The sequence below is a fragment of the Anabrus simplex genome, chromosome 11 (assembly GCF_040414725.1).
Source record: "Anabrus simplex isolate iqAnaSimp1 chromosome 11, ASM4041472v1, whole genome shotgun sequence".
Lineage (NCBI taxonomy): Eukaryota > Metazoa > Arthropoda > Insecta > Orthoptera > Tettigoniidae > Anabrus > Anabrus simplex.
The window spans coordinates 59,924,317-59,949,402 of record NC_090275.1 but is presented as its reverse complement, the minus strand read 5'-3'; the positions used below and the strand labels follow the sequence as shown (position 1 = coordinate 59,949,402).

The 25,086-nt window shown below is 46.7% G+C and overlaps 56 non-coding genes across 56 annotated transcripts; all 56 read right to left on the bottom strand.

The window, feature by feature from the left end:
• Positions 1-990: 990 nt before the first annotated feature.
• Positions 991-1,063, bottom strand: TRNAK-UUU (transfer RNA lysine (anticodon UUU)). Its single transcript has one exon. It is a non-coding gene; the product is annotated as a tRNA-Lys (tRNA).
• Positions 1,064-1,151: 88 nt separating this feature from the next.
• TRNAN-AUU (transfer RNA asparagine (anticodon AUU)) lies at positions 1,152-1,224 on the bottom strand. Its single transcript has one exon. It is a non-coding gene; the product is annotated as a tRNA-Asn (tRNA).
• A 483-nt stretch (positions 1,225-1,707) lies between these two features.
• On the bottom strand, positions 1,708-1,780 carry TRNAK-UUU (transfer RNA lysine (anticodon UUU)). The gene has a single exon. It is a non-coding gene; the product is annotated as a tRNA-Lys (tRNA).
• Positions 1,781-2,186: 406 nt separating this feature from the next.
• On the bottom strand, positions 2,187-2,259 carry TRNAK-UUU (transfer RNA lysine (anticodon UUU)). The gene has a single exon. It is a non-coding gene; the product is annotated as a tRNA-Lys (tRNA).
• Positions 2,260-2,506: 247 nt separating this feature from the next.
• TRNAK-UUU (transfer RNA lysine (anticodon UUU)) lies at positions 2,507-2,579 on the bottom strand. The gene has a single exon. It is a non-coding gene; the product is annotated as a tRNA-Lys (tRNA).
• Positions 2,580-2,666: 87 nt separating this feature from the next.
• TRNAK-UUU (transfer RNA lysine (anticodon UUU)) lies at positions 2,667-2,739 on the bottom strand. Its single transcript has one exon. It is a non-coding gene; the product is annotated as a tRNA-Lys (tRNA).
• Positions 2,740-2,826: 87 nt separating this feature from the next.
• On the bottom strand, positions 2,827-2,899 carry TRNAK-UUU (transfer RNA lysine (anticodon UUU)). Its single transcript has one exon. It is a non-coding gene; the product is annotated as a tRNA-Lys (tRNA).
• Positions 2,900-2,986: 87 nt separating this feature from the next.
• Positions 2,987-3,059, bottom strand: TRNAK-UUU (transfer RNA lysine (anticodon UUU)). Its single transcript has one exon. It is a non-coding gene; the product is annotated as a tRNA-Lys (tRNA).
• A 236-nt stretch (positions 3,060-3,295) lies between these two features.
• On the bottom strand, positions 3,296-3,368 carry TRNAK-UUU (transfer RNA lysine (anticodon UUU)). Its single transcript has one exon. It is a non-coding gene; the product is annotated as a tRNA-Lys (tRNA).
• Positions 3,369-3,613: 245 nt separating this feature from the next.
• TRNAK-UUU (transfer RNA lysine (anticodon UUU)) lies at positions 3,614-3,686 on the bottom strand. The gene has a single exon. It is a non-coding gene; the product is annotated as a tRNA-Lys (tRNA).
• Positions 3,687-3,933: 247 nt separating this feature from the next.
• Positions 3,934-4,006, bottom strand: TRNAK-UUU (transfer RNA lysine (anticodon UUU)). Its single transcript has one exon. It is a non-coding gene; the product is annotated as a tRNA-Lys (tRNA).
• An 87-nt stretch (positions 4,007-4,093) lies between these two features.
• Positions 4,094-4,166, bottom strand: TRNAK-UUU (transfer RNA lysine (anticodon UUU)). The gene has a single exon. It is a non-coding gene; the product is annotated as a tRNA-Lys (tRNA).
• Positions 4,167-4,253: 87 nt separating this feature from the next.
• On the bottom strand, positions 4,254-4,326 carry TRNAK-UUU (transfer RNA lysine (anticodon UUU)). Its single transcript has one exon. It is a non-coding gene; the product is annotated as a tRNA-Lys (tRNA).
• Positions 4,327-4,413: 87 nt separating this feature from the next.
• Positions 4,414-4,486, bottom strand: TRNAK-UUU (transfer RNA lysine (anticodon UUU)). Its single transcript has one exon. It is a non-coding gene; the product is annotated as a tRNA-Lys (tRNA).
• Positions 4,487-4,571: 85 nt separating this feature from the next.
• Positions 4,572-4,644, bottom strand: TRNAK-UUU (transfer RNA lysine (anticodon UUU)). Its single transcript has one exon. It is a non-coding gene; the product is annotated as a tRNA-Lys (tRNA).
• Positions 4,645-4,731: 87 nt separating this feature from the next.
• On the bottom strand, positions 4,732-4,804 carry TRNAK-UUU (transfer RNA lysine (anticodon UUU)). The gene has a single exon. It is a non-coding gene; the product is annotated as a tRNA-Lys (tRNA).
• An 87-nt stretch (positions 4,805-4,891) lies between these two features.
• Positions 4,892-4,964, bottom strand: TRNAK-UUU (transfer RNA lysine (anticodon UUU)). Its single transcript has one exon. It is a non-coding gene; the product is annotated as a tRNA-Lys (tRNA).
• Positions 4,965-5,051: 87 nt separating this feature from the next.
• Positions 5,052-5,124, bottom strand: TRNAK-UUU (transfer RNA lysine (anticodon UUU)). Its single transcript has one exon. It is a non-coding gene; the product is annotated as a tRNA-Lys (tRNA).
• Positions 5,125-5,369: 245 nt separating this feature from the next.
• Positions 5,370-5,442, bottom strand: TRNAK-UUU (transfer RNA lysine (anticodon UUU)). Its single transcript has one exon. It is a non-coding gene; the product is annotated as a tRNA-Lys (tRNA).
• A 247-nt stretch (positions 5,443-5,689) lies between these two features.
• TRNAK-UUU (transfer RNA lysine (anticodon UUU)) lies at positions 5,690-5,762 on the bottom strand. Its single transcript has one exon. It is a non-coding gene; the product is annotated as a tRNA-Lys (tRNA).
• An 87-nt stretch (positions 5,763-5,849) lies between these two features.
• On the bottom strand, positions 5,850-5,922 carry TRNAK-UUU (transfer RNA lysine (anticodon UUU)). Its single transcript has one exon. It is a non-coding gene; the product is annotated as a tRNA-Lys (tRNA).
• An 87-nt stretch (positions 5,923-6,009) lies between these two features.
• Positions 6,010-6,082, bottom strand: TRNAK-UUU (transfer RNA lysine (anticodon UUU)). Its single transcript has one exon. It is a non-coding gene; the product is annotated as a tRNA-Lys (tRNA).
• Positions 6,083-6,169: 87 nt separating this feature from the next.
• TRNAK-UUU (transfer RNA lysine (anticodon UUU)) lies at positions 6,170-6,242 on the bottom strand. Its single transcript has one exon. It is a non-coding gene; the product is annotated as a tRNA-Lys (tRNA).
• Positions 6,243-6,327: 85 nt separating this feature from the next.
• TRNAK-UUU (transfer RNA lysine (anticodon UUU)) lies at positions 6,328-6,400 on the bottom strand. The gene has a single exon. It is a non-coding gene; the product is annotated as a tRNA-Lys (tRNA).
• Positions 6,401-6,487: 87 nt separating this feature from the next.
• On the bottom strand, positions 6,488-6,560 carry TRNAK-UUU (transfer RNA lysine (anticodon UUU)). The gene has a single exon. It is a non-coding gene; the product is annotated as a tRNA-Lys (tRNA).
• An 87-nt stretch (positions 6,561-6,647) lies between these two features.
• On the bottom strand, positions 6,648-6,720 carry TRNAK-UUU (transfer RNA lysine (anticodon UUU)). The gene has a single exon. It is a non-coding gene; the product is annotated as a tRNA-Lys (tRNA).
• Positions 6,721-6,965: 245 nt separating this feature from the next.
• TRNAK-UUU (transfer RNA lysine (anticodon UUU)) lies at positions 6,966-7,038 on the bottom strand. The gene has a single exon. It is a non-coding gene; the product is annotated as a tRNA-Lys (tRNA).
• A 915-nt stretch (positions 7,039-7,953) lies between these two features.
• On the bottom strand, positions 7,954-8,026 carry TRNAN-AUU (transfer RNA asparagine (anticodon AUU)). The gene has a single exon. It is a non-coding gene; the product is annotated as a tRNA-Asn (tRNA).
• Positions 8,027-8,668: 642 nt separating this feature from the next.
• Positions 8,669-8,741, bottom strand: TRNAK-UUU (transfer RNA lysine (anticodon UUU)). The gene has a single exon. It is a non-coding gene; the product is annotated as a tRNA-Lys (tRNA).
• A 246-nt stretch (positions 8,742-8,987) lies between these two features.
• TRNAK-UUU (transfer RNA lysine (anticodon UUU)) lies at positions 8,988-9,060 on the bottom strand. The gene has a single exon. It is a non-coding gene; the product is annotated as a tRNA-Lys (tRNA).
• Positions 9,061-9,147: 87 nt separating this feature from the next.
• On the bottom strand, positions 9,148-9,220 carry TRNAK-UUU (transfer RNA lysine (anticodon UUU)). The gene has a single exon. It is a non-coding gene; the product is annotated as a tRNA-Lys (tRNA).
• A 247-nt stretch (positions 9,221-9,467) lies between these two features.
• On the bottom strand, positions 9,468-9,540 carry TRNAK-UUU (transfer RNA lysine (anticodon UUU)). The gene has a single exon. It is a non-coding gene; the product is annotated as a tRNA-Lys (tRNA).
• Positions 9,541-9,627: 87 nt separating this feature from the next.
• On the bottom strand, positions 9,628-9,700 carry TRNAK-UUU (transfer RNA lysine (anticodon UUU)). Its single transcript has one exon. It is a non-coding gene; the product is annotated as a tRNA-Lys (tRNA).
• Positions 9,701-9,787: 87 nt separating this feature from the next.
• Positions 9,788-9,860, bottom strand: TRNAK-UUU (transfer RNA lysine (anticodon UUU)). Its single transcript has one exon. It is a non-coding gene; the product is annotated as a tRNA-Lys (tRNA).
• Positions 9,861-9,947: 87 nt separating this feature from the next.
• Positions 9,948-10,020, bottom strand: TRNAK-UUU (transfer RNA glutamic acid (anticodon UUC)). Its single transcript has one exon. It is a non-coding gene; the product is annotated as a tRNA-Lys (tRNA).
• Positions 10,021-10,107: 87 nt separating this feature from the next.
• On the bottom strand, positions 10,108-10,180 carry TRNAK-UUU (transfer RNA lysine (anticodon UUU)). Its single transcript has one exon. It is a non-coding gene; the product is annotated as a tRNA-Lys (tRNA).
• An 87-nt stretch (positions 10,181-10,267) lies between these two features.
• TRNAK-UUU (transfer RNA lysine (anticodon UUU)) lies at positions 10,268-10,340 on the bottom strand. The gene has a single exon. It is a non-coding gene; the product is annotated as a tRNA-Lys (tRNA).
• Positions 10,341-10,585: 245 nt separating this feature from the next.
• On the bottom strand, positions 10,586-10,658 carry TRNAK-UUU (transfer RNA lysine (anticodon UUU)). The gene has a single exon. It is a non-coding gene; the product is annotated as a tRNA-Lys (tRNA).
• An 87-nt stretch (positions 10,659-10,745) lies between these two features.
• Positions 10,746-10,818, bottom strand: TRNAK-UUU (transfer RNA lysine (anticodon UUU)). The gene has a single exon. It is a non-coding gene; the product is annotated as a tRNA-Lys (tRNA).
• Positions 10,819-10,905: 87 nt separating this feature from the next.
• Positions 10,906-10,978, bottom strand: TRNAK-UUU (transfer RNA lysine (anticodon UUU)). The gene has a single exon. It is a non-coding gene; the product is annotated as a tRNA-Lys (tRNA).
• Positions 10,979-11,223: 245 nt separating this feature from the next.
• TRNAK-UUU (transfer RNA lysine (anticodon UUU)) lies at positions 11,224-11,296 on the bottom strand. The gene has a single exon. It is a non-coding gene; the product is annotated as a tRNA-Lys (tRNA).
• An 87-nt stretch (positions 11,297-11,383) lies between these two features.
• On the bottom strand, positions 11,384-11,456 carry TRNAK-UUU (transfer RNA lysine (anticodon UUU)). Its single transcript has one exon. It is a non-coding gene; the product is annotated as a tRNA-Lys (tRNA).
• An 87-nt stretch (positions 11,457-11,543) lies between these two features.
• On the bottom strand, positions 11,544-11,616 carry TRNAK-UUU (transfer RNA lysine (anticodon UUU)). The gene has a single exon. It is a non-coding gene; the product is annotated as a tRNA-Lys (tRNA).
• An 87-nt stretch (positions 11,617-11,703) lies between these two features.
• Positions 11,704-11,776, bottom strand: TRNAK-UUU (transfer RNA lysine (anticodon UUU)). Its single transcript has one exon. It is a non-coding gene; the product is annotated as a tRNA-Lys (tRNA).
• An 85-nt stretch (positions 11,777-11,861) lies between these two features.
• Positions 11,862-11,934, bottom strand: TRNAK-UUU (transfer RNA lysine (anticodon UUU)). Its single transcript has one exon. It is a non-coding gene; the product is annotated as a tRNA-Lys (tRNA).
• An 86-nt stretch (positions 11,935-12,020) lies between these two features.
• Positions 12,021-12,093, bottom strand: TRNAK-UUU (transfer RNA lysine (anticodon UUU)). The gene has a single exon. It is a non-coding gene; the product is annotated as a tRNA-Lys (tRNA).
• Positions 12,094-12,180: 87 nt separating this feature from the next.
• Positions 12,181-12,253, bottom strand: TRNAK-UUU (transfer RNA lysine (anticodon UUU)). The gene has a single exon. It is a non-coding gene; the product is annotated as a tRNA-Lys (tRNA).
• A 642-nt stretch (positions 12,254-12,895) lies between these two features.
• On the bottom strand, positions 12,896-12,968 carry TRNAK-UUU (transfer RNA lysine (anticodon UUU)). The gene has a single exon. It is a non-coding gene; the product is annotated as a tRNA-Lys (tRNA).
• An 87-nt stretch (positions 12,969-13,055) lies between these two features.
• TRNAK-UUU (transfer RNA lysine (anticodon UUU)) lies at positions 13,056-13,128 on the bottom strand. The gene has a single exon. It is a non-coding gene; the product is annotated as a tRNA-Lys (tRNA).
• Positions 13,129-13,375: 247 nt separating this feature from the next.
• On the bottom strand, positions 13,376-13,448 carry TRNAK-UUU (transfer RNA glutamic acid (anticodon UUC)). The gene has a single exon. It is a non-coding gene; the product is annotated as a tRNA-Lys (tRNA).
• Positions 13,449-13,534: 86 nt separating this feature from the next.
• TRNAK-UUU (transfer RNA lysine (anticodon UUU)) lies at positions 13,535-13,607 on the bottom strand. The gene has a single exon. It is a non-coding gene; the product is annotated as a tRNA-Lys (tRNA).
• A 391-nt stretch (positions 13,608-13,998) lies between these two features.
• On the bottom strand, positions 13,999-14,071 carry TRNAK-UUU (transfer RNA lysine (anticodon UUU)). Its single transcript has one exon. It is a non-coding gene; the product is annotated as a tRNA-Lys (tRNA).
• An 86-nt stretch (positions 14,072-14,157) lies between these two features.
• On the bottom strand, positions 14,158-14,230 carry TRNAK-UUU (transfer RNA lysine (anticodon UUU)). Its single transcript has one exon. It is a non-coding gene; the product is annotated as a tRNA-Lys (tRNA).
• An 87-nt stretch (positions 14,231-14,317) lies between these two features.
• On the bottom strand, positions 14,318-14,390 carry TRNAK-UUU (transfer RNA lysine (anticodon UUU)). The gene has a single exon. It is a non-coding gene; the product is annotated as a tRNA-Lys (tRNA).
• Positions 14,391-14,477: 87 nt separating this feature from the next.
• TRNAK-UUU (transfer RNA lysine (anticodon UUU)) lies at positions 14,478-14,550 on the bottom strand. Its single transcript has one exon. It is a non-coding gene; the product is annotated as a tRNA-Lys (tRNA).
• An 87-nt stretch (positions 14,551-14,637) lies between these two features.
• On the bottom strand, positions 14,638-14,710 carry TRNAK-UUU (transfer RNA lysine (anticodon UUU)). Its single transcript has one exon. It is a non-coding gene; the product is annotated as a tRNA-Lys (tRNA).
• Positions 14,711-25,086: the final 10,376 nt, after the last annotated feature.

The following is a 25,086-nucleotide window of genomic DNA, read 5'->3' as shown; positions in this document are numbered from 1 at the left end:
TCCAGGATGGCTGAGGTGAGAATCTAACACACCTCTACTCAATTGACATTCCGAGGCTGAGTGGACCCCGTTCCAGCCCTCGTACCACTTTTCATATTTGTGACAGAGCCGGGAATCGAACCCGGGCCTCCGGGGGTAGCAGCCAATCACACTAACCATTACACCCACAGAGGCGGACGATGATATTTTCCTTAGGTTAAAAGCCTAATGCTTCACCGACTGAGCTAACCGGGCTCGTCAAGGACACCCAAGGCATTCCCTAGAACCATTGCACTGAGTAGAGCAATTATTCTATGTGATGTATAAGGGCTAAAAATTTTCCGCCCGAAGAGACTTGAACCTTGAACCCTAAGGTTAAAACGCTAATGCTCTACCGACTGAGCTATCCGGCCTCAGCGAGGTCACCCAAAGCTTTCTAGAACTATTGCAATGAGAACAGCAATTATTCTAATAATAATAATAATGTTATTTGTTTTACGTCCCACTAACTACTTTTTAAGGTCTTCGGAGAAGCAATTATTCTATGCGCTGTGTAAAGACTAAACTTTTTCGCCCAGACTGGGACTTTGAAAACTGGACCCTTAGGTTATAAGCCTAATGCTCTATCGACTGAGCTATTAAGGCTTCTGTACCTTTTTATTGAGATCAGCAGTTATCCTACATGCTGTGTAAGGGCTAAAGTTTTCCGCCCGAGCAGGGGCTTCAATCCTGGGCCCTTAAGTTAAAAGCCCAATGCTCCACCGACTGCGACATGCGGGCTCGGGAAAGCGTGGTTCTGTACGATAGCTCTAAGAACAGCAATTATCCCACAAGCTGTCCAGTTGCTGAAATGTTGCGGCCGAACAGAGACTCGAACCCTGGACCCATAACTTTAAGAGCCTGATCCTCTACCGACTCTCTGGGCTCGAGAGGGTCACGTAGAACATTCTTTAGAACCATTGCAGTGAGAACAGCAATTATTCTAGGTGCTGTGTAGGGGCTAAAACACTCCGCCCGAACAGGGACTTGAACCCTGGACCCCTAGGTTAAAAGCCTAATGCTCTACCGACTGAACTATCCGGGCTCGGCAAAGCTACCTCAAGCATTGTCTAGAAACACTGAACTGACAAACACCAATTATTCTACGTGCTGTGCGAGGGCTAAAAATGAGCCGCCCGAACAGGGATTTGAACCGTGGACCCTTAGGTTAATAGCCTAATGCTCTACCGACTGAGCCATCCGGGATCGACAAAGCTACCTCAAGCATTGTCTAGAACCACTGCACTGACAAGAGCAATTATTCTGTGTGCTGTGTTAGGGCAAAAAATTTGCAGCCCGAACATTGTCTAGAACCACTGCACTGACAACAGCAATTATTCTACGTGCTGTGTAAGGGCTAAAAATGTGCCGCCCGAACATGGACCTGAACCCTGGACCCTGAGGTTAAAAGCCTAATGCTCTACCGACTGAGCTATCCGCGCTCGACAAAGCAACCTCAACCATTGTCTAGAACCACCGAACTGACAACAGCAATTATTCTACGTGCTGTGTAAGGGCTAAAAATGTGCCGCCCGAACAGGGACTTGAAACCTGGACCCTTAGGTTAAAAGCTTAATGCTCAACCGGTTGAGCTACCCGCGCTCGTCAGTGCTACCTCAAGAATTGTCTAGAACCACTGCACTGACAACAGCAATTTTTCTATATGCTGTGTGAGATCTAAAAATTTGCCGCCCGAACAGGGACTTGAACCCAGGACCCTTAGGTTAAAAGCCTAATGCTCTACCGACTGAGCTATCCGGGCTCGCCAAAGCAACATCAAGCATTCTCTAGAACCTCTCAACTGACAACAGCAATTATTCTATGCGCTGTGTGAGGGCTAAAAATTTGCCCCCCGAACAGGGAATTGACCCCTGGACCCTTAGGTTAAAAGCCTAATGCTCTGCCGACTGAGCTATTCGGGCTCGAACAAGCTGCCTCAAGCATTGTCTAGAACCACTGCACTGACAACAGCAATTATTCTATGTGCTGTGTGAGGGCTAAAAATTTGCCACCCAAACAGGGACTTGAACCCTGGACCCTTAGGTTGAATCCTAATGCTCTACCGGCTGAGCTATCCGGGCTCGAAATAGTAACCTCAACCATTGTGTAGAACTACTGAACTGACAACAGCAATTATTATACGTGCAGTGTGAGGGCTAAAAATTTGACGCCCGAACAGGGACTTGAACCCTGGACCCTTAGGTTAAAAGCCTGATGCTCTACCGGCTGAGCTATCCGGGCTCGATATAGTAACCTCAACCATTGTGTAGAACTACTGAACTGACAACAGCAATTATTATACGTGCTGTGTGAGGACTAAAAATTTGACGCCCGAACAGCGACTTGAACCCTGGACCCTTACGTTAAAAGCCTAACGCTCTACCGGCTGAGCTATCCGGGCTCGACAATGATGCCTCAAGCATTGTCTCGAACGACTGCACTGACAACAGCAATTATTCTATGTGCTGTGTGAGGGCTAAAAATTTGCCGTCCGAACAGGGACTTGAACCCTCGACCTTTAGGTTAAAAGCCTAATGCTCTACCGACTGAACTATCCAGGCTCGAAAACACAACCTCAAGCATTGTCTAGAACCTCTGAACTGACAACAGCAAGTATTCTATGCGCTGTGTGAGAGCTGAAAATTTGCCGCCCGAACAGGGACTTGAACCCTGGACCCTTAGGTTAAAAGCCTAATGCTCTACCGACTGAGCTATTCGGGCTCGAAAAAGCTGCCTCAAGCATTGTCTAGAACCAGTGCACTGACAACAGCAATTATTCTATGTGCTGTGTGAGGGCTAAAAATTTGCCGCCCGAACAGGGACTTGAACCCTGGACCCTTAGGTTAAAAACCTAATGCTCTACCGGCAGAGCTATTCGGGCTCGGAAAAGGTGCCTCAAGCATTGTCTAGAACCAGTGCACTGACAACAGCAATTATTCTATGTGCTGTGTGAGGGCTAAAAATTTGCCGCCCGAACAGGGAATTGAACCCTGGGCCCTTAGGTTAAAAGCCTAATGCTCTACCGGCTGAGCTATCCGGGCTGTCTCAAGCATTGTCTCGAACAACTGCACTGACAACAGCAATTATTCTATGTGCTGTGTGAGGGCTAAAAACTTGCCACCCGAACAGGGGCTTGAACCTTGACCTTTATGTTAAAAGCCTAATGCTCTACCGACTGAGCTATCCGGGCTCGAAAACGCTGCCTCAAGCATTGTCTGGAACCAGTGCACTGACAACAGCAATTATTCTATGTCCTGTGTGAGGGCTAAAAATTTGCCGCCCGAACAGGGACTTGAACCCTGGACCCTTAGGTTAAAAGCCTAATGCTCTACCGACTGAGCTATTCGGGCTCGAAAAAGCTGCCTCAAGCATTGTCTAGAACCAGTGCACTGACAACAGCAATATTCTATGTGCTGTGTGAGGGCTAAAAATTTGCCGCCCGGACAGGGACTTGAACCCTGGACCCTTAGGTTAAAAACCTAATGCTCTACCGGCAGAGCTATTCGGGCTCGAAAAAGGTGCCTCAAGCATTGTCTAGAACCAGTGCACTGACAACAGCAATATTCTATGTGCTGTGTGAGGGCTAAAAATTTTCCGCCCGGACAGGGACTTGAACCCTGGACCCTTAGCTTAAAAGCCTAATGCTCTACCGGCTGAGCTATCCGGGCTCGACAATACTGCCTCAAGCATTGTCTCGAACGACTGCACTGACAACAGCAATTATTTTATGTGCCGTGTGAGGGCTAAAAATTTGCCGCCCCAACAGGGACTTGAACCCCGGACCCTTAGGTTAAAAGCCTAATGCTCTACCGACTGAGCTTTTCGGGATCCAAAATGCTGCCGCAAGCATTGTCTAGAACCAGTTCACTGACAACAGCAATTATTCTATGTGCTGTGTGAGGGCTAAAAATTTGCCGCCCGAACAGGGACTTGAACCCTGGACCCTTAGGTTAAAAGCCTAATGCTCTACCGGCTGAGCTATCCGGGCTCGACAGTGCTGCCTCATGCATTGTCTCGAACGACTGCACTGACAACAGCAATTATTCTATGTGCTGTGTGAGGGCTAAAAATTTGCCACCCGAACAGGGGATTGAACCCTGGTCCTTTAGGTTAAAAGCCTAATGCTCTACCGACTGAGCTATCCGGGCTCGACAACACAACCTCAAGCATTGTCTAGAACCTCTGAACTGACAACAGCAAGTATTCTATGCGCTGTGTGAGGGCTAAAAATTTGCCGCACGAACAGGGACTTGAACCCTGGACCCTTAGGTTAAAAGCCTAATGCTCTACCGACTGAGCTATTCGGGCTCGAAAAAGCTGCCTCAAGCATTGTATAGAACCAGTGCACTGACAAATGCAATTATTCTATGTCCTGTGTGAGGGCTAAAAATTTGCCGCTCGAACAGGGACTTGAACCCTGGACCCTTAGGTTAAAAGCCTAATGCTCTACCGGCTGAGCTATCCGGGCTCGATATAGTAACCTCAACCATTGTCTAGAACCACTGAACTGACAACAGCAATTATTACGTGGTGTGTGAGGGCTAAAAATTCGACGCCCGAACAGGGAATTGAACCCTGGACCCTTAGGTTAAAAGCCTAATGCTTTGCCGGCTGAGCTATCCGGGCTCGATCGTGCTGCCTCAAGCATTGTCTCGAACGACTGCACTGACAACAGCAATTATTCTATGTGCTGTGTAAGGGCTAAGAATTTGACACCCGAACAGGGGCTTGAACCCTGGACCCTTACGTTAAAAGCCTAATGCTCTACCGACTGAGCTATTCGGGCTCGAAAACGCTGCCTCAGGCATTGTTTAGAACCAGTGCACTGACAACAGCAATTATTCTATGTCCTGTGTGAGGGCTAAAAATTTGCCGCCCGAACAGGGACTTGAACCCTGGACCCTTAGGTTAAAAGCCTAATGCTCTACCGGCTGAGCTATCCGGCCTCGATATAGTAACCTCAACCATTGTCTAGAACCACTGAACTGACAACAGCAATTATTCTATGTCCTGTGTGAGGGCTAAAAATTTGCCGCCCGAACAGGGACTTGAACCCTGGACCCTTAGGTTAAAAGCCTAATGCTCTACCGACTGAGCTATTCGGGCTCGAAAAAGCTGCCTCAAGCATTGTCTAGAACCAGTGCACTGACAACAGCAATATTCTATGTGCTGTGTGAGGGCTAAAAATTTGCCGCCCGGACAGGGACTTGAACCCTGGACCCTTAGGTTAAAAACCTAATGCTCTACCGGCAGAGGTATTCGGGCTCGAAAAAGGTGCCTCAAGCATTGTCTAGAACCAGTGCACTGACAACAGCAATATTCTATGTGCTGTGTGAGGGCTAAAAATTTTCCGCCCGGACAGGGACTTGAACCCTGGACCCTTAGCTTAAAAGCCTAATGCTCTACCGGCTGAGCTATCCGGGCTCGACAATACTGCCTCAAGCATTGTCTCGAACGACCGCACTGACAACAGCAATTATTCTATGTGCCGTGTGAGGGCTAAAAATTTGCCGCCCCAACAGGGACTTGAACCCCGGACCCTTAGGTTAAAAGCCTAATGCTCTACCGACTGAGCTTTTCGGGATCCAAAATGCAGCCGCAAGCATTGTCTAGAACCAGTTCACTGACAACAGCAATTATTCTATGTGCTGTGTGAGGGCTAAAAATTTGCCGCCCGAACAGGGACTTGAACCCTGGACCCTTTGGTTAAAAGCCTAATGCTCTACCGGCTGAGCTATCCGGGCTCGACAGTGCTGCCTCAAGCATTGTCTCGAACGGCTGCACTGACAACAGCAATTATTCTATGTGCTGTGTGAGGGCTAAAAATTTGCCACCCGAACAGGGGATTGAACCCTGGTCCTTTAGGTTAAAAGCCTAATGCTCTACCGACTGAGCTATCCGGGCTCGACAACACAACCTCAAGCATTGTCTAGAACCTCTGAACTGACAACAGCAAGTATTCTATGCGCTGTGTGAGGGCTAAAAGTTTGCCGCACGAACAGGGACTTGAACCCTGGACCCTTAGGTTAAAAGCCTAATGCTCTACCGACTGAGCTATTCGGGCTCGAAAAAGCTGCCTCAAGCATTGTATAGAACCAGTGCACTGACAAATGCAATTATTCTATGTCCTGTGTGAGGGCTAAAAATTTGCCGCCCGAACAGGGACTTGAACCCTGGACCCTTAGGTTAAAAGCCTAATGCTCTACCGGCTGAGCTATCCGGGCTCGATATAGTAACCTCAACCATTGTCTAGAACCACTGAACAGACAACAGCAATTATTACGTGGTGTGTGAGGGCTAAAAATTCGACGCCCGAACAGGGAATTGAACCCTGGACCCTTAGGTTAAAAGCCTAATGCTCTACCGACTGAGCTATCCGGGCTCGACAATACAACCTCAAGCATTGTCTAGAACATCTGAACTGACAACAGCAAGTAATCTATGCGCTGTGTGAGGGCTAAAACTTTGCCGCCCGAACAGGGACTTGAACCCTGGACCCTTACGTTAAAAGCCTAGTGCTCTACCGACTGAGCTATTCGGGCTCGAAAACGCTGCCTCAGGCATTGTTTAGAACCAGTGCACTGACAACAGCAATTATTCTATGTCCTGTGTGAGGGCTAAAAATTTGCCGCCCGAACAGGGACTTGAACCCTGGACCCTTAGGTTAAAAGCCTAATGCTCTACCGGCTGAGCTATCCGGCCTCGATATAGTAACCTCAACCATTGTCTAGAACCACTGAACTGACAACAGCAATTATTACGTGCTGTGTGAGGGCAAAAAATTAGACGCCCGAACAGGGAATTGAACCCTGGACACTGAGGTTAAAAGCCTAATAATATACCGGCTGAGCTATTCGGGCTCGAAAAAGCTGCCTCAAGCATTGTCTGGAACGACTGCACTGACAACAGCAATTATTCTATGTGCTGTGTGAGGGCTAAAAATTTGCCACCCGAACAGGGGCTTGAACCCTGGACCCTTAGGTTAAAAGCCTAATGCTCTACCGGCTGAGCTATCCGGGCTCGACATAGCAACCTCAACCATTGTCTAGAACCACTGAACTGACAACAGCAATTATTATACGTGCTGTAGGAGGGCTAAAAATTTGCCGCCCGAACAGGTACTTGAACATTGGACCCTAAGGTTAAAAGACTAATGCTCTACTGACTGAGCTATCCGGATTCAGCATGGTCGCCCAAAGCTTTCTAGAACTATTGCACTGAGAACAGCAATTATTCTAATAATAATAATGTTATTTGTTTTACGTCCCACTAACTACTTTTTAAGGTCTTCGGAGAAGCAATTATTCTATGCGCTGTGTAAAGACTAAACTTTTTCGCCCAGACTGGGACTTTGAAAACTGGACCCTTAGGTTATAAGCCTAATGCTCTATCGACTGAGCTATTAAGTCTTCTGTACCTTTTTATTGAGATCAGCAGTTATCCTACATGCTGTGTAAGGGCTAAAGTTTTCCGCCCGAGCAGGGACCTCAATCCTGGGCCCTTAAGTTAAAAGCCCAATGCTCCACCGACTGAGACATGCGGGCTCGGGAAAGCGTGGTTCTGTACGATAGCTCTAACAACAGCAATTACCCCACATGCTGTCCAGTTGCTGTAATGTTGCGCCCGAACAGAGACTCGAACCCCGGACCCATAACTTTAAGAGCCTGATCCTCTACAGACTCTCTGGGCTCGAGAGGGTCACGTAGAACATTCTTCAGAACCATTGCAGTGAGAACAGCAATTATTCTAGGTGCTGTGTAGGGGCTAAAACACTCCGCCAGAACAGGGACTTGAAACCTGGACCCCTAGGTTAAAAGCCTAATGCTCTACCGACTGAACTATCCGGGCTCGACAAAGCTACCTCAAGCATTGTCTAGAAACACTGAACTGACAACAGCAATTATTCTACGTGCTGTGCGAGGGCTAAAAATGAGCAGCCCGAACAGAGACTTGAACCGTGGACCCTTAGGTTAATAGCCTAATGCTCTACCGACTGAGCCATCCGGGATCGACAAAGCTACCTCAAGCATTGTCTAGAACCACTGCACTGACAAGAGCAATTATTCTATGTGCTGTATTAGGGCTAAAAATTTTCAGCCCGAACATTGTCTAGAACCACTGCACTGACAACAGCAATTATTCTACGTGCTGTGTAAGGGCTAAAAATGTGCCGCCCGAACATGGACTTGAACCCTGGACCCTGAGGTTAAAAGCCTAATGCTCTACCGACTGAGCTACACGCGCTCGACCAAGCAACCTCAACCATTGTCTAGAACCACCGAACTGACAACAGCAATTATTCTACGTGCTGTGTAAGGGCTAAAAATGTGCCGCCCGAACAGGGACTTGAAACCTGGGCCCTTAGTTAAAAGCCTAATGCTCTACCGGTTGAGCTACCCGGGCTCGTCAGGGCTACATCAAGAATTGTCTAGAACCACTGCACTGACAACAGCAATTATTCTATGCGCTGTGTGAGGGCTAAAAATTTGCCCCCCGAACAGGAACTAGAACCCTGGACCCTTAGGTTAAAAGCATAATGCTCTACCGGCTGAGCTATCCGGGCTCGCCGACGGTACCTCAAGAATTGTCTAGAACCACTGCACTGACAACAGCAATTATTCTTTGTGCTGTGTGAGGGCTAAAAATTAGCCGCCCGAACAGGGAATTGAACCCTGGACCCTTAGGTTAAAAGCCTAATGCTCTACCGACTGAGCTATTCGGGCTCGAGCAAGCTGCCTCAAGCATTGTCTAGAACCACTGCACTGACAACAGCAATTATTCTATGTGCTGTGTGAGGGCTAAAAATTTGCCACCCGAACAGGGACTTGAACCCTGGACCCTTAGGTTAAAGCCTAATGCTCTACCGGCTGAGCTATCCGGGCTCGATATAGTAATCTCAACCATTGTGTAGAACTACTGAACTGACAACAGCAATTATTATACGTGCTGTGTGAGGGCTGAAAAATTGACGCCCGAACAGGGACTTGAACCCTGGACCCTTAGGTTAAAAGCCTAATGCTCTACCGGCTGAGCTATCCGGGCTCGATATAGTAACCTCAACCATTGTGTAGAACTACTGAACTGACAACAGCAATTATTATACGTGCTGTGTGGGGGCTAAAAATTTGACGCCCGAACAGGGAATTGAACCCTGGACCCTTAGGTTAAAAGCCTAATGCTCTACCGGCTGAGCTATGCGGGCTCGACAATGCTGCCTCAAGCATTGTCTCGAACGACTGCACTGACAACAGCAATTATTCTATGTGCTGTGTGAGGGCTAAAAATTTGCCGTCCGAACAGGGACTTGAACCCTCGACCTTTAGGTTAAAAGCCTAATGCTCTACCGACTGAACTATCCGAGCTCGAAAACACAACCACAAACATTGTCTAGAACCTCTGAACTGACAACAGCAAGTATTCTATGCGCTGTGTGAGGGCTAAAATTTTGCCGCCCGAACAGGGAATTGAACCCTGGACCCTTAGGTTAAAAGCCTAATGCTCTACCGACTGAGCTATTCGGGCTCGAAAAAGCGGCCTCAAGCATTGTCTAGAACCAGTGCGTTGACAACAGCAATTATTCTATGTGCTGTGTGAGGGCTAAAAATTTGCCGCCCGAACAGGGACTTGAACCCTGGAGCCTTAGGTTAAAAGCCTAATGCTCTACCGGCTGAGCTATCCGGGCTCGATATAGTGACCTCAACCATTGTCTAGAACCACTGAACTGACAACAGCAATTATTATACGTGCTGTGTGGGGGCTAAAAATTTGACGCCCGAACAGGGAATTGAACCCTGGACCCTTAGGTTAAAAGCCTAATGCTCTACCGACTGAGCTATCCGGGCTCGACAATGCTGCCTCAAGCATTGTCTCGAACGACTGCACTGACAACAGCAATTATTCTATGTGCTGTTTGAGGGCTAAAAACTTGCCACCTGAACAGGGGCTTGAACCCTGGACCTTTAGGTTAAAAGCCTAATGCTCAACCGACTGAGCTATCCGGGCTCGGCAACACAACCTCAAGCATTGTCTAGAATCTCTGAACTGACAACAGCAAGTATTCTATGCGCTGTGTGAGGGCTAAAAATTTGCCGCCCGAACAGGGAGTTTAACCCTGGACCCTTAGGTTAAAAGCCTAATGCTCTACCGACTGAGCTATTCGGGCTCGAAAACGCTGCCTCAAGCATTGTCTAGAACCAGTGCACTGACAACAGCAATTATTCTATGTCCTGTGTGAGGGCTAAAAATTTGCCACCCGAACAGGGACTTGAACCCTGGACCCTTAGGTTAAAAGCCTAATGCTCCACCGACTGAGCTATTCGGGCTCGAAAAGCTGCCTCAAACATTGTCTAGAACCAGTGCACTGACAACAGCAATATTCTATGTGCTGTGTGAGGGCTAAAAATTTGCCGCCCGAACAGGGACTTGAACCCTGGACCCTCAGGTTAAAAGCCTAATGCTCTACCGGCTGAGCTAACCCGGCACGATATAGCAACCTCAACCATTGTTTAGAACCACTGAACTGACAACAGCAATTATTATACGTGCTGTGTGAGGGCTAAAAATTTGACGGCCGAACCGGGAATTGAACCCTGGACCCTTAGGTTAAAAGCCTAATGCTCTACCGGCTGAGCTATCCGGGCTCGACAGTGCTGCCTCAAGCATTGTCTCGAACGACTGCACTGACAACAGCAATTATTCTATGTGCTGTGTGAGGGCTAAAAATTTGCCACCCGAACAGGGGCTTGAACCCTGGACCTTTAGGTTAAAAGCCTAATGCTCTACCGACTGAGCTATCCGGGCTCGACAACACAACCTCAAGCATTGTCTAGAACCTCTGAACTGAACACAGCAAGTATTCTATGCGCTGTGTGAGGGCTAAAAATTTGCCGCACGAACAGGGACTTGAACCCTGGACCCTTAGGTTAAAAGCCTAATGCTCTACCGACTGAGCTATTCGGGCTCGAAAACGCTGCCTCAAGCATTGTCTAGAACCAGTGCACTGACAACTGCAATTATTCTATGTCCTGTGTGAGGGCTAAAAATTTGCCGCCAGAACAGGGACTTGAACCCTGGACCCTTAGGCTAAAAGCCTAATGCTCTATCGGCTGAGCTATCCGGGCTCGATATAGTAACCTCAACCATTGTCTAGAACCACTGAACTGACAACAGCAATTATTACGTGGTGTGTGAGGGCTAAATATTTGACGCCCGAACAGGGAATTGAACCCTGGACCCTTAGGTTAAAAGCCTAATGCTCTGCCGGCTGAGCTATCCGGGCTCGACAGTGCTGCCTCAAGCATTGTCTCGAACGACTGCACTGACAACAGCAATTATTCTATGTGCTGTGTAAGGGCTAAAAGTTTGACACCCGAACAGGGGCTTGAACCCTGGACCTTCAGGTTAAAAGCCTAATGCTCTACCGACTGAGCTATCCGGGCTCGACAACACAACCTCAAGCATTGTCTAGAACATCTGAACTGACAACAGCAAGTATTCTATGCGCTGTGTGAGGGCTAAAACTTTGCCGCCCGAACAGGGACTTGAACCCTGGACCCTTAGGTTAAAAGCCTAGTCCTCTACCGACTGAGCTATTCGGGCTCGAAAACGCTTTTTCAAGCATTGTCTAGAACCAGTGCACTGACAACAGCAATTATTCTATGTCCTGTGTGAGGGCTAAAAATTTGCCGCCCGAACAGGGACTTGAACCCTGGACCCTTAGGTTAAAAGCCTAATGCTCTACCGGCTGAGCTATCCGGGCTCGATATAGTAACCTCAACCATTGTCTAGAACCACTGAACTGACAACAGCAATTATTACGTGCTGTGTGAGGGCAAAAAATTTGACGCCCGAACAGGGAATTGAACCCTGGACCCTTAGGTTAAAAGCCTAATGCTCTACCGGCTGAGCTATTCGGGCTCCAAAAAGCTGCCTCAAGCATTGTCTCGAACGACTGCACTGACAACAGCAATTATTCTATGTGCTGTGTGAGGGCTAACTTTTGCCACCCGAACAGGGGCTTGAACCCTGGACCCTTATGATAAAAGCCTAATGCTCTACCGACTGAGCTATTCGGGCTGGAAAAAGCTGCCTCAAGCATTGTCTAGAACCAGTGCACTGACAACAGCAATTATTCTATGAACTGTGTGAGGGCTAAAAATTTGCCGCCCGAACAGGGACTTGAACCCTGGACCCTTAGGTTAAAAGCCTAATGCTCTACCGACTGAGCCATCCGGGATCGACAAAGCTACCTCAAGCATTGTCTAGAACCACTGCACTGACAAGAGCAATTATTCTATGTGCTGTATTAGGGCTAAAAATTTGCAGCCCGAACATTGTCTAGAACCACTGCACTGACAACAGCAATTATTATACGTGCTGTGTGAGGGCTAAAAATTTGACGGACGAACATGGAATTGAACCCTGGCCCTTTAGGTTAAAAGCCTAATGCTCTACCGGCTGAGCTATCCGGGCTCGACAGTGCTGCCTCAAGCATTGTCTCGAACGACTGCACTGACAACAGCAATTATTCTATGTGCTGTGTGAGGGCTAAAAATTTGCCAAACGAACAGGGGCTTGAACCCTGGACCTTTAGTTTAAAAGCCTAATGCTCTACCGACTGAGCTATCCGGGCTCGACAACACAACCTCAAGCATTGTCTAGAACATCTGAACTGACAACAGCATGTATTCTATGCGCTGTGTGAGGGCTAAAAATTTGCCGTCTGTACAGGGACTTGAACCCTGGACCCTTAGGTTAAAAGCCTAGTCCTCTACCGACTGTGCTATTCGGGCTCGAAAACGCGGCCTCAAGCATTGTCTCGAACGACTGCACTGACAACAGCAATTATTCTATGTGCTGTGTGAGGGCTAAAATTTGCCACCCGAACAGGGGCTTGAACCCTGGACCCTTAGGTTAAAAGCCTAATGCTCTACCGACTGAGCTATTCGGGCTCGAAAAAGCTGCCTCAAGCATTCTCTAGAACCAGTGCACTGACAACAGCAATTATTCTATGTGCTGTGTGAAGGCTAAAAATTTGCCGCCCGAACAGGGACTTGAACCCTGGACCCTTAGGTGAAAAGCCTAATGCTCTACCGGCTGAGCTATCCGGGCTCGATATAGCAACCTCAACCATTGTCTAGAACCACTGAACTGACAACAGCAATTATTATACGTGCTGTAGGAGGGCTAAAAATTTGACGCCCGAACAGGGACTTGAACCCTGGAGCCTTAGGTTAAAAGCCTACTGCTCTACCGGCTGAGCTATCCGCGCTCGACGAAACAGCGTCAAGCGTTGTCTAGAACCTCTGAACTGACAACAGCAAGTATTCTATGCGCTGTGTGAGGGCTAAAAATTTGCCGCCCGAACAGGGGCTTGAACCCTGGACCCTTAGGTTAAAAGCCTAATGCTCTACCGACTGAGCTATCCGGGCTCGAAGAAGCTTCCTCAATCATTGTCTAGAACCAGTGCACTGACTTAACAATTATTCTATGTCCTGTGTGAGGGCTAAAAACTTGCCGCCCGAACAGGGACTTGAACCCTGGACCCTTAGGTTAAAAGCCTAATGCTCTACCGACTGAGCTATCCGGGCTCGACAAAACAGCCTCAAGCATTGTCTAGAACCTCTGAACTGACAACAGCAAGTATTCTATGTGCTGTGTGAGGGCTAAAAATTTGCCGCCCGAACAGAGACTTGAACCCTTGACCCTTAGGTTAAAAGCCTAAAGCTCTACCGACTGAGCTATCCAGGTCGACAATGCTACCTCAAGCACTGCACTGACAACAGCAATTATTCTATGTGCCGTGTGAGGGCTAAAAATTAGCCCCGCCAACAGGGACTTGAACCCTGGACCCTTAGGTTAAAAGCCTAATGCTCTACCGACTGTGCTATTCGGGCTCGATATAGCAACCTCAACCATTGTCTAGAACCACTGAACTGACAACAGCAATTATTACGTGCTGTGTGACTGCTAAAAATTTGACGCCCGAACAGGGAATTGAACCCTGGACCCTTAGGTTAAAAGCCTAATGCTCTACCGGCTGAGCTATTCGGGCTCGAAAAAGCTGCCTCAAGCATTGTCTCGAACGACTGCACTGACAACAGCAATTATTCTATGTGCTGTGTGAGGGCTAAAATTTGCCACCCGAACAGGGGCTTGAACCCTGGACCCTTAGGTTAAAAGCCTAATGCTCTACCGACTGAGCTATTCGGGCTCGAAAAAGCTGCCTCAAGCATTGTCTAGAACCAGTGCACTGACAACAGCAATTATTCTATGTGCTGTGTGAGGGCTAAAAATTTGCCGCCCGAACAGGGACTTGAACCCTGGACCCTTAGGTGAAAAGCCTAATGCTCTACCGGCTGAGCTATCCGGGCTCGATATAGCAACCTCAACCATTGTCGAGAACCACTGAACTGACAACAGCAATTATTATACGTGCTGTAGGAGGGCTAAAAATTTGACGCCCGAACAGGGACTTGAACCCTGGAGCCTTAGGTTAAAAGCCTAATGCTCTACCGGCTGAGCTATCCGCGCTCGACGAAACAGCGTCAAGCGTTGTCCTGAACCTCTGAACTGACAACAGCAAGTATTCTATGTGCTGTGTGAGGGCTAAAAATTTGCCGCCCGAACAGGGACTTGAACCCTTGACCCTTAGGTTAAAAGCCTAATGCTCTACCGACTGAGCTATCCAGGTCGACAATGCTACCTCAAGCACTGCACTGACAACAGCAATTATTCTATGTGCCGTGTGAGGGCTAAAAATTTGCCCCGCCAACAGGGACTTGAACCCTGGACCCTTAGGTTAAAAGCCTAATGCTCTACCGACTGTGCTATTGGGGCTCGACAAACCTATCACAAGCATTCTCTAGAACCACTGCACTGACAACAGCAATTATTATATGTGCTGTGTAAGGGCTAAATTTTCTCGCCCGAAGAGGGACTTAAAATGTTAAAAGCCTAATGCTCTACCGACTACTCTATCCGGGCTTGGAGCGGTCATCCACAGCATTCTCTAGAACCATTGCACTGTGAACAGCAATTATTCTACGTTCTGTGTAAGGGCTTATGTTTTCCGCCCGAACAGAGGCTTGAACCCTACTCTACTCTATCCGGGCTTGAAACGGTCACCCAAAGTATTCTCTAGAACCATTGCACTGTGAACAGCAATTATTCTACGTTCTGTGTAGCCTAATGTTTTACCGACTGAGCTATCCCGGTTGTAAAGCAACAGTTATTCTAAGTGCTTTGTCATCATCATCATCATCATCATCTGTTTACCCTCCAGGTTCGGCTTTTCCCTCGGACTCAGCAAGGGATCCCACCTCTACCACCTCAAGGGCAGTGTCCTGGAGCTTCAGACTCTTGGTCGGGGATACAACTGGGGAGAATGACCAGTACCTCGCCCAGGCGGCGTCACCTGCTATGCTGAACAGGGGCCTTGTGGGGGGATGGGAAGTTTGGAAAAGATAGACAAGGAAGAGGGAAGGAAGCGGCTGTGGCCTTAAGTAAGGTACCATCCCGGCATTTGCCTGGAGGAGAAGTGGGAAACCACGGAAAACCCAACTCTACTAAGTTGACCTCCCGAGGCTGAGTGGCCCCGTTCCAGTCCTCGTACCACTTTTCAAATTTTCGTGGCAGAGCCGGGAATCGAACCCGGACCTCCCGGGGTGGCAGCTAATCACGCTAACCACTACACTACAGAGGCTTACACTTTTATTAGTGCTGAGTGAAATGGTAGTTTAGAGAAAGGCCTAAAAGTTATTCCTCAAAGATTTGTGTTATTAGTGGTCCTATCCATAAATACGGTACTACATTAATAAAGTTATAGAGAATTTAATTTACGATCATTTATGTCTTATGCATTTTTACCGTACCGGTTATGATAACAGAGATATTCATGAATTTTTGTTTCTAAGTCCATATCAACGCCGAGCCAGGAGAAAATGGGGGAACAGGATTTAATGAAAATCGGTATGTACAGTCTGGAAATAAGGTACTACAGTCTAGACTATAAATAATTATTTTTCACGCTGGATGAAATGGTAATTTTGGAAAAAGTGCCTAAAATTTAATTTTTTTATACCTATGTTATTGTTCTAATCGAAAAGTATTACTTAACGAAAGTTATAGAGAATAAAGACAAAAGAGAGTCATGAAAGAAGTAAGGACTACTAAACATGAAGGCCTACAATATCGAAAGCTCATAAAACTGATCAACAATGGCATTACATTGACCATTGTTCTGATGTGATATGTCTCTTCTAGAGGTGTGACAAACGGTTCTTTTAGTGTAACTGCACCATCTGTCGCTGCTACAATAACGTAACTGTGAAAAGTAACAGTTAAAAATACCGTCCAACGTTACTCACCTGTTATTGGTCACAGTCTGGTCACGGCTTCAACCTGGTCTCCTGACAGCTGTGTTGCTAAGTCCCATTCATTCACTCGCACATGCGCACACGCATCGCTACACTGTTGAAAGTCGGTGCAGCAAAACACCCATTCCAATCTATATACATAAAATAAGAGTTTTGTCTGTACATTGCACAGAATTTAAGAAGGATGGTATTTCTGTATCAGTCGTGTCCACAGTAACAAGGAAATGCACTTTTTAATTTTCCGTAATGTCTGTCTGTCTGTCTGTCTGTCTGTACACGCAACACGAGAAAACGGCTGAAGAGAATTTAATAAAAATCGGTATGCAAGGTCAGGGAATAAGTCGCTACAATCTAGGCCATAAATAATTTTATTCACACTGACGAGGGAACACATACATGTGTTACACTCGGATTCGGTTGAAATTTGGTAGGATTATTCGAACGCATAAATAGTCGTAAAATTAGAAGTGCCGTGGGAGTATCGGGGTGTGGCGGAGAGGTAGGGAGGAGCGAAACAGCAGACGTGAACCAACCGGGCTGCGTCGAGCTGCGCCAACAACCAGGCAGCGTATAGTTAGCGCGTTCCCCTTAACTTTCCGATCAGATGTCATCATCATCATCATCATCTGTTTACCCTCCAGGTTCGGCTTTTCCCTCGGACGCGGCGAGGGATCCTACCTCTACCGCCTCAAGGGCAGTGTCCTGGAGCTTCAGACTCTTGGTCGGGGATACAACTGGGGAGAATGACCAGTACCTCGCCCAGGCGGCCTCACCTGCTATGCTGAACAGGGGCCTTGTGGAGGGATGGGAAGATTGGAAGGGATAGGCAAGGAAGAGGGAAGGAAGCGGCCGTGGCCTTAAGTGAGGTACCATCCCGGCATTCGCCTGGAGGAGAAGTGGGAAACCACGGAAAACCACTTCGAGGATGGCTGAGGTGGGAATCGAACCCACCTCTACTCAGTTGACCTCCCGAGGCTGAGTGGACCCCGTTCCAGCCCTCGTACCACTTTTCAAATTTCGTGGCAGAGCCGGGAATCGAACCCGGACCTCCGGGGGTGGCAGCTAACCACTACACCACAGAGGCGGACTCCGATCAGATGTACAAAACGTAAATATGAAAACAGCACATGAAACGAGTGTACAAAGGACGATGTTTAAACAACGATGCCAAAAAGGTTTGAAAAATTTCAACGAGTAACAAGAACTCGGGCGTGAATTTTTCAAACTTTATTGGCATCGTTGTTCAAACATCGTCCTTTGTATACTTGTTTCATGTGCTGTTTTCATATTTATATTTTGCACATCTGATCGGGAAGTTAAGGGGAACACGCTAACTATACGCTGCGTGGCTGCTGGCGCAGCTCGTTACAGCCTGATTGGTTCACGTCTGCTGTTTCGCTCCTCCCTACCTCTCCGCCACACCCCGATATTCCCACGGCACTTATAATTTTACGACTATATATTTGTTCAATTTTCGCGTTTAAACTTGCGCTGGGCACATGCAGTTTTCACCTTAGCATTCTACTGCCTCCCACGAATATTCCTACCAAATTTCAACCGAATCCGAGTGTAACACATGCATGTGTTCCCTCGTGAGTGAAATGGTAGTTTAGGGGAATGCCAAAAGTTTAATTCTCAAATATTTTTGTTATTAGTGGTGGTATCTTAATCAAGTCCGCCTCTGTGGTGTAGTGGTTAGAGTGATTAGCTGCCATCCCCGGAGGCCCGGGTTCGATTCCCGGCTCTGCCACGAAATTTGAAAAGTGGTACGAGGGCTGGAACGGGGTCCACTCAGCCTCGGGAGGTCAACTGAGTAGAGGTGGGTTCGATTCCCACCTCAGCCATCCTGGAAGTGGTTTTCCGTGGTTTCCCACTTCTCCTCCAGGCGAATGCCGGGATGGTACCTAACGTAAGGCCAAGGCCGCTTCCTTCCCTCTTCCTTGCCTATCCCTTCCAATCTTCCCATCCCTGTTCAGTATAGCAGGTGAGGCCGCCTGGGCGAGGTACTGGTCATACTCCTCAGTTGTATCCCCCGACCAAGAGTCTGAAGCTCCAGGACACTGCCCTTGAGGCGGTAGAGGTGGGATCCCTCGCTAAGTCCGAGGGAAAAACCGAACCTGGAGGGTAAACAGATGGTGATGATGATGATGATGATGATCTTAATGAAAATAGGTATGCAAAGTCAGCAAATAAGTCGCTATAATCCAAGCCATAAATAATTGTATTCACGCTGAGTAAAATGATAGTTTAGGGGAAAGTCTAAAATTAATTCTCAAATATTTATGTTAATGAAAATCGGTATACAAAGTCGGGAAATAAGTCGCTATAATCTAGGACATGACTAATTTTATTCACGCTAAGTGAAATGGTAGTTTAGGGGAAGGCCTAAAATGTAATTCTCAAGTATTTATGTTATTAGTGGTCGTATCAATAAATACTACATAACTAAAGTTGTATAGTTTTGAATTTCCGATTATTTATATCTTATACATTGTTACTTTACGGGCTATGATCATAGAGATGTTTATGAATTTATATTTTTGTTACTAAGTCCATATCAGCGCCGAGTCAAGAGAAAATGGGTAAACAGAATGTAATGAAAATCAGTATGTGAAGTCGGAGAATAAGGAACTACAGTCTACGCTATAAATAATTTTATAAGACGCCCTATTATCACAGAGTCGAAAGAAAACTAAATGTCAAGGCCTACAATATAGCTCATAAAATTGATCAACAGTAACATTACATTGGCCATTGTTTGTTGTGGTGGGCTTTGTATCTTCTGTTGCCTACGTTAGATAGGATTACTGCTGTGTACCGAGTATTTTTTTTAATTTACCTTACGTCGCACCGACACAGATAAGTCTTATAGCGACGATGGGATAGGAAAGGGCTGGGAGTGTGAACGAAGCCGCCTTGGCCTTAATTAACATACAGCTCCAGCATTTGCCTGGTGTGAAAATGGGAAACCACAGAATACCATCTTCAGGGCTGCCGACAGTGGGGTTCGAATCCACTATCTCCCGGATGCAAGCTCTCAGCTGCGCGCCCCTAACCACACGGCCAACTCGCCTGGTCGTACCGAGTGTAAGAGCCTGCCTGAATATTGGGCGGGAAGTAGCTGGGGAGTTAGATAACTTTCTTCTTTAGCATGCCATTCCTCTGGTTCATAAATTTTCTGATACTACTGGTACGTAACATACTGGTTCATCATAGCATTCGAGCTATTCAATCCCTACTCTGAGGCACAGATTGGAATTAGCAGTGTGCATATTTAAGGGAATTATGGCAGAGGAGTGTTCACGGCTGTCTGCAGCCTGGTCATTCCAACTCGGGAACTTTGGACTGTTAGATCGTTAGTGAGAAAATGTGCGGTTTTTCATTTGATCGAGTATTTTATATGACAACATTGCTTTTAATCGCTACTTTCCTACGGAAGTTTTTGTAATGGCCTTTGTTTACTTCAGTTAGGAAAACCACAACGTCAGTCTTTCTGAGAATCTCGTAGCGAAGCACGGGCACATCAGCTAGTTTGCTAAAATGTTAACGAGAGGCAGACAACGAATGAAATGAGAAGACAACATAGCGTATTTTTCTGAAATCTAGAGTTGTGAGTTTGACAATGCCCCGAAAAACGATTGAAGACAAGAAAACGTGATGACCGAGCTCAATAGCTGCAGTCGCTTAAGTGCGGCCAGTATCTAGTAATCGGGAGATAGTAGGTTCGAACCCCACTGTCGGCAGCCCTGAAAATGGTTTTCCGTGGTTTCCCATTTTCACACCAGGCAAATGCACGGACTGTGCCTTAATTAAGGCCACGGCCGCTTCCTACCCACTCCTAGCCCTTCCCTGTCCCATCGTCACCATAAGACCTATCTATGTCGGTGTGCGACGTAAAGCAAAAAAAAAAAAAAAAAAAAACGTGATGATCTGTCTGCCAAACCTCGACACAAACCAGTACAAGAGGATCGATTAAGTAAAATGAAGTAATGTTATGTTATGTATAATATCAATATGGAAAGTTAGCATACTAATTTATGGTACAAGAAAAATTATACAGGTGAAACTTATAATCTATACATTTAAAAAAATATGAAAACTAAAGTCAGTCAGTCCGGCCATTCTATCCGGTCGATTTCCTTCATTCCTTTTTTAACTGAAAGGTATCCATGCACAAATTTGTGATCAGGTACTATAAATCACTTAACTTCCGCCTTCCTCAAATTATTTGTATTGTCAATTCTTTGTCTCTTTGAAGCAATCATATCTTTGGTTCTAATTGAGGTACGGAGTTCGTTTTAGCCTAAAAGCACTCAGTGGATCAAGTTCTTTCATTTCAGCTCTTAACTGTTCAAATTGGTTGATTCTGAGGAAAGTTTTGAGTGCACATTTGACGTCTCATTTCTTCAACATTATTCCCATTGAAGCAATCATATATTTCGTTCTAACTGAGGTACGCAGTTCGTTTTGTTCTAAAAACACTCAGTGGATCAAGCGCTTTCTTTTGAGGTAATAACCACTTAAATTGGTGGATTCTGAGAAAAGTTATGAGTACATTTGTCTAAATGACGAAAATCTTTGAAGGACTTTTTAACAGTTCGGCGCGTAGTGTTGTTCCAAGGAACTTTTAATTCAATTTCTTTGTCTGATGTATTTTCAAGTGTTTTGTTGACCTAACTATACATTCTATTACCACAGCAGATCATGTGCGAAACTTTGCAAATACAGCCGTGAGGATAGTAATGAACAACACCATACTTTCTACATTGCGGGCGGAGCCAGCGGGAAACTGCTAGTAATATTATAATGTAGGTAGCCCTGCGCGATGTCTGAGTCAACGATTACTCCTGAGCAGTTGAATATGTCATAACAGTTTACACTTTAGTTACCAGATGACAGCAGCAACTTAAACAAATGCACTATAGGGTAGTGCTAACCACAACACCACAGAGGCGGACTTACTGTTTTCGCTAGTACGTTATTCTGTTGTCGTTACTCAGTAACCTGTTATTTTTTGTCCTCGTTACATTTGTAAAAGTGACAGGCATGTAACTGTGACAAAGTAGCTGCTACGTTATTTTTCAGCCATCTGTAGTCTCTTCTGTTTCGAGTCATGTCCGATTGATAGGATTGCTGAAGCGTTCTGAGTAAAACAGCTGCCTGAATATTGGCGAAAATTAGCTACGGAGTTTGATAACTTTGCACATGCTATATGATTGTCCAGTCAACGACGGGTTCTACAGCTAATCTGGAATAAAAGAGACAAAATTATATTTATATACTGTAGATGAGTACTGAACACAGTAAAATATTAATGTGGGTGAAGTTAGACTGTATCTGTGAATAAATGGCGAGCAATGTAATATAAGCATTATAACTTATTTTCTAAATTATCTTGTTTGGATTACAACAAGGCCGCCTATGTGGTATAGTGGTTAGTGTGATTAACTGCCACCCCACGGATGCCCGGGTTCGATTCCCGGCTCTGCCACGAATTTAAAAAAAAAGTGGTACGAGGGCTGAAACGGGGTCCACTCAGCCTAGGGAGGTCCACTGAGTAGAGGTGGGTTCGATTCCCACCTCAGCAATCCTGGAAGTGGTTTTCCGTGGTTTCCCATTTTTCCTCCAGGTAAATGCCGGGATAGTACCTAACTTAAAGCTACGGCCGCTTCCTTCCCTCTTCCTTTTCTATCCCTTCCAATCTTACCATCTCCCCGCAAGGTCTCTGTTCAGCATAGCAGGTGAAGGCACTTGGGCGAGGTACTAGTCCTCCTCCCCAGTTGTATCCACCGACCCAAAGTCTGAAGCTCCTGGACACTGCCCTTGAGGCGGTAGAGGTGGGATCCCTAGCTGAGTCCGAGAGTAAAGCCGACCCTGGAGGGTAAACAGATAAAGAAGAAGTAACTGCGTGTTATTGTGGTGGAGGATAGTGTTATGTGTGGTGTGTGAGTTGCAGGGATGTTGGGGACAGCAAAAACGCCCAGCCCCTTGGCCATTGGAATTAACCGACGCGGCCGGGAATCGAACCCGGGACCCTCTGAAACGAAGGTCAGTACGCTGACCATTCAGCCAACGAGTCGGACAGTTATCATAAAATCATGGTATTATTTAATGGCGAAAAAACAACGGATTTGTTATTTTATCTATCGGTTAGCATCTAACGTAAACTGGTTCTTCGTGTGGATTAGGAATGAGGCCAGGGAGAAGTGAGAATATTTCAGGAAAATACGGTCTCAGCATTTGTCTTAAGTTTTATTATTATTATTTTTTTTTTTTTTTTTTTTTGCAAGCTGCTTTACGTCGCGCATCGACACAGATAGGTCCTATTGCGATGATGGAATAGGAAAGGGCTAGGAGTGGGAAGGAAGCGGTCGTGGCCTTAATTAAGGTACAGCCCCAGCATTTGCCTGGTGTGAAAATGGGAAACCACGAAAAACCATTTTCAGGGCTGCCGACAGTGGGGTTCGAACCCACTATCTCCCTGATGCAAGCTCACAGCTACGCGCCCCTAACCGCACGGCCAACTCACCCGGCTGTCGTAAGTTAAAAATGATACTGCCATACTGCTGATGACGGAGTTCGAACTAACGCGCCCATCCATATTCGGCAAGAAGTCAGGCTACGGTAAACATCTAGCATCACTGGGAGGTGAGGAAAAATATATACTTTTTTTTTTTAAGTTACTTTACGTCGACGATGGGACGGTAAAGGGTTAGGAGTGGGTAGGAAGCGGCCGTGGCGTGAAAATGGGAAACCAAGGAAAACCATCTTCAGTGCTGCTGACAGTGGGGAAAATATAAACAACTCTAAATTAAAGTGTTTAAGAAATTATTTAGGAAATTTAATAAATTAGAAGTCCGCTTCTCTGGTGTAGTGGTTAGCGTGATTAGCTGTCACCTCAGAAAGTCCGGGCTCGATTCCCGGCTCTGCCACGAAATTTGAAGAGTGGTACGATGGTTGGAACGGGGTTCACTGAGTCTCTGGAGGTGAAATGAGTACTATACGCGAACTTTTTCTTGAGCCCGATTTTTACGGGGTGAGGGGTAAGGAGGGAGCGCTGACGGTTCCGGTTATACTGCCAAATGGATGGAAATGAAATCTGAATTGAATCGATAATATGGTCGATCGATATGAATTTTCTAAACATTTATTATCTTACGCCAACAACTCTGTCACACATACATTATTTAACATTATATAACATTTCTCGATGCGAATCTTGTTCATAGCATGAATTATATAGTTTGGCTTTGCTGTGTAAACAACATCAGTACCGGTACTAGTTCGTAAAGTGTACGCCAGATGTCGCACAGCGATTCATAGTTTGTGTTTCAAAGGTTGCCAATATGGATGTCGAAGATAACCGAGGTCTAACGATTCAGCACTAGTGAGCTCAGGGCTCAAGAAAAGGTTCGCGAATGGTAGAGTGGTTTTGCGTGGTTTCCCACTTCTCCTCCACGCGAATGCCACGGCTGCTTCCTTCCCTCTTCCTGTCCCTTCCAATCTCCCCACCCCTCCCCAAGGCCCCTGTTCAGCACGGCAGGTGAGGCAGCCTGGCCGAGGTACTGGTCCTCTACTCGCGACCCAAATTACTGTCCTTGAGGCGGTAGAGGTAGGATCCCTCGCTGAGTCCGAGGGAAAACCGACCCTCGAAGGTTATCAGATTAAGAAAGGAATAAGAAAGTGAATGATTAATATCATGTGAGTATACTGAGTCCTTTAGGGCTACCCTCACTGGGAGGCAGTTTTGTAAATAAATAATAACAATAACAACATAGCCTCTGTGGTGTAGTGGTTAGCGTGATTAGCTGCCACCCGGAGGTCCGGGTTCGATTCCCGGCTCTGCCACGAAATTTGAAAAGTGGTACGAGGGCTGGAACGGGGTCCACTCAGCCTCGGGAGGTCAACTGAGTAGTGGTGGGTTCGATTCCCACCTCAGCCATTCTGGAAGTGGTTTTCCGTGGTTTCCCACTTCTCCTCCAGGCGAATGCCGGGATGGTACCTAACTTAAGGCCACGGCCGTTTCCTTCCCTCTTCCTTGCCTATCCCTTCCAATCTTCCCGTCCCTCCACAAGGCCCCTGTTCAGCATAGCAGGTGAAGCCGCCTGGGCGAGGTACTGGTCATTCTCCCCAGCTGGAGCTCCGGGACACTGCCGAGCTCGATAGCTGCAGTCGCTTAAGTGCGGCCAGTATCCAGTATTCGGGAGATAGTAGGTTCGAACCCCACTGTCGGCAGCCCTGAAGATGGTTTTCCGTGGTTTCCCATTTTCACACCAGGCAAATGCTGGGGCTGTACCTTAATTAAGGCCACAGCCGCTTCCTTCTCAGTCCTAGCCCTTTCCTGTCCCATCGTCGCCATAAGACATATCTGTGTCGGTGCGAAGTAAAGCCAATAGCAAAAAAAAAAAAAGCTGGTTCTTCGTATGGAATAGGAATGAGGTCAAGGAGAAGTGAGAATCTCAGCATTTGTCTCGGGTTGTCTGTGTTCAGGAAACGTTTCCCTTCAAAGTATTTAAGATATTAGAAAATCAGTGATATTAAAATGGAACCCACTCTCGGCATTACACGAGCTCGTGAAAAAGCCCTACTACCCCTTCCTTAATATCATCGGCATCATCTGACGTCTTGTTTATTGCTCTGATTTGACTGAATTCGTGCCTGAACACAGCTGATCGAAGTAGCCCGAGAAACT